This window comes from Lactuca sativa, chromosome 8 (assembly GCF_002870075.4).
Source record: "Lactuca sativa cultivar Salinas chromosome 8, Lsat_Salinas_v11, whole genome shotgun sequence".
Classification (NCBI taxonomy): Eukaryota; Viridiplantae; Streptophyta; class Magnoliopsida; order Asterales; family Asteraceae; genus Lactuca; species Lactuca sativa.
The window spans coordinates 64,058,524-64,067,431 of record NC_056630.2 but is presented as its reverse complement, the minus strand read 5'-3'; positions in this window follow the sequence as shown (position 1 = coordinate 64,067,431).

Sequence of the window (8,908 nt, the reverse complement as noted above, 5' to 3'; positions counted from 1 at the left end):
CAAAACTTGAGGGCAAGTTTTGAAACATTTCAAACCATAAGGGTTTAGAATTTAAATATGCATCAAAATTAAACTATTTAATCAAAATTTAAATTCCAAAACTTGAGGGCAAATTTTGAAACCTTTTTCAAAACATAAGGGTTTTAACTATTTAAATTTCAAAACAACAAAACTTTTGGGTTCAAATTTAAACTATAAAACCTAAAGGGAAAATTTGAAACTATTTCACAAGATAATTCAAATCTAAATAATCAAACTTTATCTAATAAAACAAGTGATTATCTAAATTTTAACAATTATCTTCTATTTAGGTAAGGATAATCACATAATAATGAAAAATTTCGGATTTCATCACAAAAACATGTTTATGGTAATTATCCAAAGGCAAAACAGGAAGAAAATCGCGAATCTGAGCTGTCAGACCCTTTGACTCGTCGAGTCTGGACCTGGACTCGTCGAGTACAACTGACTCGGCGAGTTCACCAAGTGACTCGGCGAGTCAAACATTCAGAAACTCAAAAAAATCGATTTTCAGTGCTTATTTCGATCAAATATGCATCAATACAATAGAAACCAATCAAGGCTCTGATACCACTGATGGGTTTTGGTCATAAGACATCCTATGTGCTCATACAAACCCTAATGCTTGGATCTAGGTTTCTCTATTGTACATGCTTTGAATCCAAGACTATAAACCCTAATTCTAGCATTCAAGTAATCATATTAATCATAAGAATAAGTTTATAATGTTACCTTGATTGTTATGTAGCAATAATAATCCCAATTCCTCCTTTGAATTGACTTTGGAAGGCTTAGAGTCACAAGTGTCACTCCTCTAATGGTTCACAAACACCATAAGCAAGAGGATGAAGAGGAGAGAGGTTAGAGGCTGCCCAAAAATGTGTGAAACCCTGGAAGGTTGCCTGTCCACGTTTTTGAGGCATAAGGGGTCTTTATATAGTAAGGCTATTAGGGTTATCTAACAAGGAAACCCTAATTTGGTTGCTTAAGCCCTAAGCAACCCATGGAGCCCTTTTCTTAAAGCCTTGGACGACTTCATATGGGCTTCCCCATTAGAATTCGTCCACCTTATAATAAAAGGCAATACATGGCCCAAATTGCAATTATCTTATAATTACAGTTCCAATCCCTTAAGTTTAATTAATCTCTTTTAGTCACAAAACTAATTACCAATTAATTATTGACTAATATTAATTAAACAATATGATTTCTCCTTTAATATATTATTCCCATAATATATTAATAAATCATATTTAATACTTTCTCTCCATAATTCATCCTATCAAGTTGCTTTGGTGAAGGCAACCCAAAAGGACCATGCACCATCGGGTCAAGTACATACCAAAATAGTTATGGACTTAGACACTAATCCAACATATGCTACACACAAAAACTTTGAGGTCTACCAAATTGATGTCAAGTGCGCATTCCTAAATGGAGAACTTGAAGAAACGGTGTACGTGGAGCAACCTCCTGGATTCGTCAATGAAAGGTACCCCAATCACTGTTACATTTTGGATAAAGCCGTATATGGACTGAAACAAGCTCCGAGAGCCTGGTATGAAACGCTAACCAAGTTTTTAAAGATGTCCAAATTCAAACAAGGTTCGGTTGACCCAACCTTCTTTCGTAAGAAGGAAGGTAACCACCTTATGATTGTTCAAATTTATGTCGATGATATCATCTTTGGCTCAACGAATCCTAGCTTAATGGCTGAATTCAGAAAGCTGATGGAGACTAAATTTGAAATGAGCTCAATGGGTCCAATTAACTTTTTCCTTGGTTTAAATATTAGACAGGGACCCGAAGGCATCTTTATTAATCAGGAAGCTTACACGAAGACTCTCCTTGCAAAATTTGGCATGATGGGAGATTCAAAGGTTAAAGTTCCAATGGCGTTCGGCACCAAGCTCAATCCATCCTTGGATAAGCCAGCAGTAGATATTACACTATATCGCCAGATGATCGGTTCTCTGATGTATCTTACTGCTAGCAGGCCTGATATAATTTTCGCTGTCTGTTACTGTGCTAGATTTCAGGCGAATCCACATGAACCTCATATGCTTGCAGTGAAGAGCATACTCTGTTATCTCAAGCGAACTACCTCTTTAGGCCTATGGTATCCATCCAACTCAGGCTTCTTCGTTCAAGCCTACTCAGATGCAGACCTTGGAGGTTGTGGACTAGACAGGAAAAGCACCACGGGAGGCTGCCAATTCCTTGATGGGAAGTTAGTGAGCTGGCAATCAAAGAAACAAATTTGTGTGTCTTTGTCTACAGCTGAAGCAGAATACATTGCAGCTACCTCCTGTACTTCTCAAGTGATTTGGATCCAAAGTCAACTCCGGGACTATGGACTCAATATGAAAAAGATCCCACTATATTGTGACTCTGAAAGTGCAATTAGGATCTGTCATAACCCAGTGCAACACTCCAAGACTAAGCACATAGCACTGAGGTATCACTTCATTAAAGATCATGTGGAAGATGGGAACGTCGAAATTCATTTTGTTCGAACCACTGATCAACTGGTTGACATCTTCACCAAATCTCTTCCTGAAGCATCGTTCAACAAAATTCTACAAGGGCTAGGTATGATGGAATTGGAGTCAGTACCACAAATTACCTCTCAAACTCAAAAGTAAGAAGCGAAATAAACCGAACGTTCGGGTTCAGGTCTTGTACTAATGTACCGAAATGAACCGAACGCTCGGGTTCGGTTGAATATTCTGCTTTTCGCTCATCAATCAAAGGTAGTTTTCTTGGTTGTAGATCTTATGTATAATTGTTCCAAATGCATTTATCTTATTGTCAAAGTTATTCTCTTTTTAAAACCTATTTTCTTTGGCAACCGAAATATACCGAACGTTCGGGTTCGGTTCCAAAATTTTTCTCACCCGAAATAGACCGAACGCTCGGGTTCGGTTCCAAAGTTTTTCTAAATCGAAATAAACCGAACGCTCGGGTTCGGTTCCAATATTTTTTTTATGTCTTATTTTTTTTTATTTATTTCACTTTTATTTTTTTTATTTCTATCAAAAATTCCAAAAATATTTTTTTATATAAATTCAAAAACTCCAAAAATATTTTGTTCTTTATTTTCTTTTTGGCTTTAATTTTATTTGTGTGTTCGTTTATGGGGAAATTGTTGAATTAGCTAAGTATCCCTAGAAGCATGCTGCTGTATGTGTCCAAAGCCTCACTTGATTCTGAATAATAGCCTTAATGACTTGGTATAGACAAACCTTGTCTTCCCAATTAGGCTATCACATTTATTCTAATCATGAACTACCTAACTCTCTTCTCACATGAGATAAGAGTTTTCTGCTTGGTCCTATTTTTCACAGCAGAGGTACTTTGATTTCTTACACCATCTACATTACATTTCTCCATCACATTCGTTTCACAAACGTAACCCTTGAGACTCTCAGAAATTACCACTGAGGTTTATGGTTATACAATTACTGTGTTCATGATCTTAGTTTCGTGCCACTACGAGCTAAGTGAAACCCAAAATTCAATACCCAATACGAATTGACGGTGAACAATTAATTTGCTCTAATTTTCACTAATGAATTGACGGACGTACCTTCATGAAATCTCAAAATTTTCTTTTGTGTGATTCCTATGAAATTGTTAAAATCAATAACATTTCTTCCCTTGGGATCCAGTTTTAAATTTTTTGTTGAGATTTTATATATAAATTTTCTAGCCAAATTAAATTATCCCCAACCTACTTGTTCAATAGACTACACTGGTCTCACAAGTACTTCGTTCACTTTCTATCGTATATCAAGATTAGGAATTTTGAATCGAAGCCAAAGCCACCCTTATAAGCCTAGTTAAAAGAAGCCTTTCAACACTTCTTAATAAGTGTTTGATCGTCATTCAACGGGAAACCACACAAACACTTTAAGGTCTCTCTTGACTTTGAAGGAAGAGATTCGTGCCCGGGATCATTTGTTTCGTGTCTTTATTGACATCACATATTTTCCCAAAAATATTGCTTTATTTCTTTTTCTTTTACACCCTAAGCACGAAAATCTTTGATTTTCCAAAATTCAGGTTCTATTAATTACAGGCATTTTCATTGGGTTGGCGGTTGATTAAAGGTTGTGGTTGATTTTAATCCACGTGGGAGACTTTTTCAAAAGATGCCCTTACAATTTAAAGGGATAAGATGACGACATGCTGACTCAGGCGGAAGTCTAATTGATTTGATTTCAAACGACGCTAAAAGGGGAAGCGTGCGAATTGGAACCGTCTCATCTCCAAACGGCGCAAGAGGAACGCGTGTGAATCTGAACCGTTTCGTCTTCAAACGGCGCCTGATGGGAAGGCGTGTTACTAGGGGTCTGACATTCTCTCTCATGCGTGATCATCGACAACCCCAACTGTCACGCATCAGTCAACTCCGAAAAACCCTTCAATTTTCAATCGAAGATTTGGGAAGATCTTTCTCTCTCCTTAAACCCCAGTATAAAAGGCAACATAATCCTTCATTTACCTCTTTACTGCAATTAAAATTCCCAGAGAGCAAAAATTCCTTAATCCGTCTCTCTTCATCATCTTCTCCAATTTCTTCAAGCAATGGCAGATTCATCTTCTGTTCACGCAACATCCCACATACTGCCCATTCGCCCACAACAAAGCCTAATCATCGATTTAACCCCTCATGCTTACGACGCCTTCATGTTCCCCATCATCGAGTGCTTGAAGTTTTCACCGATTGCTCCTGTACTTACAAGAGCAGAATCTGTTCCGATGGAGTTCTTGTCGCAAATCTTTGCGCCTGCTCACTATGACAAGGTCGTTGAAAGAATCTTCTTTGATGTTTTTCAGCACAAGGCATCAATTTCAAAGCAAAGGTTTTGCTCGCTGTTAGGGTTTGAACCTGATTCTACGAGGGTTAACCCTGAAACGATTCCAATGGGTCACTTGTTCAACATGTTCTACAACATGGGTTATATGGAGGTGCTTACTACAGTCACGAAGTTCAAGAAGTCGTGCCTACCTCCACAGTGGAACGGGATGTTCACTGTTCTATTCAAGGGGTTATCTGAAAGAAGTGTTGGATCTGATGGAGCCAGTCGGTTATTTCTCTCCATAATGTATGGCATCTACAATGGCATCAACATGGATTATGGGTCTGTTCTATGGCAACAACTCATCCAGAGTCTCTCCTCTACTTCCAGGCATTCAGAGATTTCATACGCTAGGTTCTGGACTCTTATCACGAAATGGGTGATGGACAAGTACCACATCCCCATTGTTGCTGGTGCTCCAATGTCTTCGATTGGTACCTTCCATACCACGAAGATCATTGTGTTGGACGCTTCAAAGTTTCCGTTCAACGGTTCTATTCCGGAAACTATGTATGGAGATGTTCCTGCTGATAGCCGGATTATCAGGACATACAAGGAATTCAGGCGTTCTGGTCCGAGGGATCTTACTCCGGAGATGTTGAAGTCCATTCACGACGCCGACAAGCCTGCTCCAAGAGGCAAAAAGGCTGATAAGGGGAAACAGGTGGCGAAAGGAGCAAAAGGCCCGTCTCCAAAGAAGAGGAAACCCACCAAGGCTGCTCAGTCTCCACAGCAAAAGAGAAGAAAAACTCAGCCAAAACGAAAGCTGATTATCGCTTCCTCCTCAAGCGAGTCTGAGGGTGAGAGTTCGGATTCTGACGACTCTCCACGAGGCAACACTCCACCCAGATCTCCTACCCCAAAAGTTCATGCCTCTACTTCTCCAATTCACTCTCCACCTAAAATCATTCCTTTTTCTATTCCCCCCATAACTTCCACTACTTCAATACCACCCACTTCCATCCCAATACCACCACCAATATTCACCGACGCAACCACAACATCCACTGCAAATGCTAGAGCCAACGTATCTGATACGGGGGTTCATACTGATGCACCCAAAACCACTCCAACACCCGAAACCACAAAAGCACCCGAACCTACCCCAACACCAACACCCGAAACAACCCAACCCGAATCTACCTATACTACTACACCACCAACTTCACCACCACCACCTTCTCCAGGTCATGCTTCAGAAGGAGAAGAATAATTTCTGGGCGGGGAGGATATGACGTTTGACTCGGTCTACTATAGTCCGTTTCAAGTATAGACTGATGACGATGACGACGCTCCTGTAACCAAGCGACATCTCAAGGAACTCCATGACAAGATTGACTTGATCATCGCCTCCTCTTCCACTTCTCAGTCATCCCTTTCTGAAGATGCAGTTCAGAAGATTGTTGACGCTTTCTCCAAAGCTCATCAAGATTCCATTGCTTCTGCAACCTCCGCCATAGATGCGTCAACAAAAGCCTGTCAGGCTGCGACTGAAAAAGTCGATAAACTATTTTCTAATGCCTCTGCCCTATTAAAGTCTTTACAGGAGAGTACAAATGCTGCCAAGACTACGTTGGAACCAATTGTTCATCAGCTGGCAACGTTAGTCTCTACTGAGTTGAAGTCTTTCGCTTCATTTCGTCAAACGCTTTCAGACGACAACTCAGCCTTTCGCACAACCATTGACGAGCGTCTCTCGAAGCTACAAGAAGATTTGGCTGCCGAGAACTCTTTGATGGATGTTCTAGCCAGGAAGACCACCACTCTGAAGGTCAAGAGTGTTCAACTCTCCAACTCTCAACAGGAGATTGACTCTCTTCGGTCCGAAAGGGAGGTGATAAAGTCGTGTGTTTCGGATGTCCACTTTGCCATCTCCAACATCCTCGAGGCACATGATCCCATTCTAAACTACACTATGAGGCATGACCTTGCAGAGAAGCTCACTCCCGCCCTTGCCCTGCTCAGCAAAATCGAAGGGCTACTTGATTTCGTGTCCATTCCGAAACAAGGGGGAGAGAAGGAATCTATGTCTCAACCGCCTCCTTCCTCAAAGGCAACTCACACAACCAAACCTCCTCCAGTAGGCCAAGCCTCCGGTTCTGGTGTGAAAGATAAAGGCAAGAAGATTGCTGAGGAGGATGAAGATGAAGATAAAGATGTTGGATTAGTGTCTAAGTCCATAACTATTTTAGTATGTACTTGACCCGATGGTGCATGGTCCTTTTGGGTTGCCTTCACCAAAGCAACTTAATAGGATGAATTATGGAGAGAAAGGATTAAATATGATTTATTAATATATTATGAGAATAATATATTAAAGGAGAAATCATATTGTTTAATTAATATTAGTCAATAATTAATTGGTAATTAGTTTTGTGACTAAAAGAGATTAATTAAACTTAAGGGACTGGAATTGTAATTATAAGATAATTGCAATTTGGGCCATGGATTGCCTTATATCATAAGGTGGACGAATTCTATGGGGGAAGCCCATATGAAATCGTCCAAGGCCTTAAGGAAAGGGCTCCATGGGTTGCTTAGGGCTTAAGCATCCAAATTAGGGTTTCCTTGTTAGATAACCCTAATAGCCTTACTATATATAAGACCCTTATGACCCAAAAACGTGGGGAATCATTATTCTAGGGTTAGAACACGTTTTGGGCAGCCTCCATCCTCTCTCCTCTTCATCCTCTTGCTTATGGTGTTTGTGAACCACTAGAGGAGTGACACTTGTGACTCTAAGCCTTCTAAAGTCAATTGAAGGAGGAATTGGGATTGTTATTACTACATAACAATCAAGGTAACATTATAAACTTATTCTAATATCTAATATGATTACTTGTATGCTAGAATTAGGGTTTATAGTCTTGGATTCAAAGCATGTACAATAGAGAAACCTAGATCCAAGCATTAGGGTTTGTATGAGCACATAGGATGTCTTATGACCAAAACCCATCAGTGGTATCAGAGCCTAGCTTGGTTTCAATTGTATTGATGCTTGATGTAACTGGAAAATTCGATTTTTTGGATTCTGGAGGCTGGACTCGCCGAGTCCATGCAGACTCGACGAGTCCAAGTCTGACTCGACGAGTCAACTCGTCAGAAGGAGGGTACTTCGGGATTTCTTGCTGTTTTTGCTTATGGATAGTTACCTTATCATGTTAGATCAATATTAATCCGATTATATGATATATTTGACCATAATTTTGATCTAATTGAAGATATTTATCAATTAATAAGATAATTGTTTCCTTATGTGATAATTGATTAATTATTTTGAGTAAATTGATAAATTGTTTTGCAAGAAATCATTAAATAAATCAAATATGGATAATTATGTGATTAAATGTTAATTTTGAATTATTTGTTATTTGATCCTTGTTGTTATGAAAAGTTTCATATTTTGCCCTTTAGGTTTTATAGTTTAAATTTGAACCCAAAAGTTTTGTTGTTTTGAAATTTAAATAGTTCAAACCCTAATGTTTTGAAAAAGGTTTCAAAACTTGCCCTCAAGTTTTGGAATTTAAATTTTGATTAAATAGTTTAATTTTGATGTATATTTAAAAATTAAACCCTAATGTGTTGAAATGTTTCAAAACTTGCCCTCAAGTTTTGGAATTTAAAAGTTGATTAAAAGTTTAATTAGGAATGTTAAATTCTAAAACTCTAGTATAGTTTTGAAAAGTTCAAATCACACCCTTATGGTTTTATTAATTAATTAAGGTGTATAATTAAAAGAGATTTAATAAATCCATAAAAGTTTAGGTTTACAATTTAATTGAATTAAAAGTATAATTGTTAAATTAGACCACCTAATATTTTAAAAGTATAAAATACACCCTATACTATATATATATATATATATATATATATATATATATATATATATATATATATATAACATAAAAAGTCTAACATTATATATATGTATGAGTAAAAGTCAGTCTTACCGTTAGTAGGCCTCATTCACGAAGCTAGTCTATAAGGGGTGTTTAAGGAAATTGCCTATAAAATGGCGATTG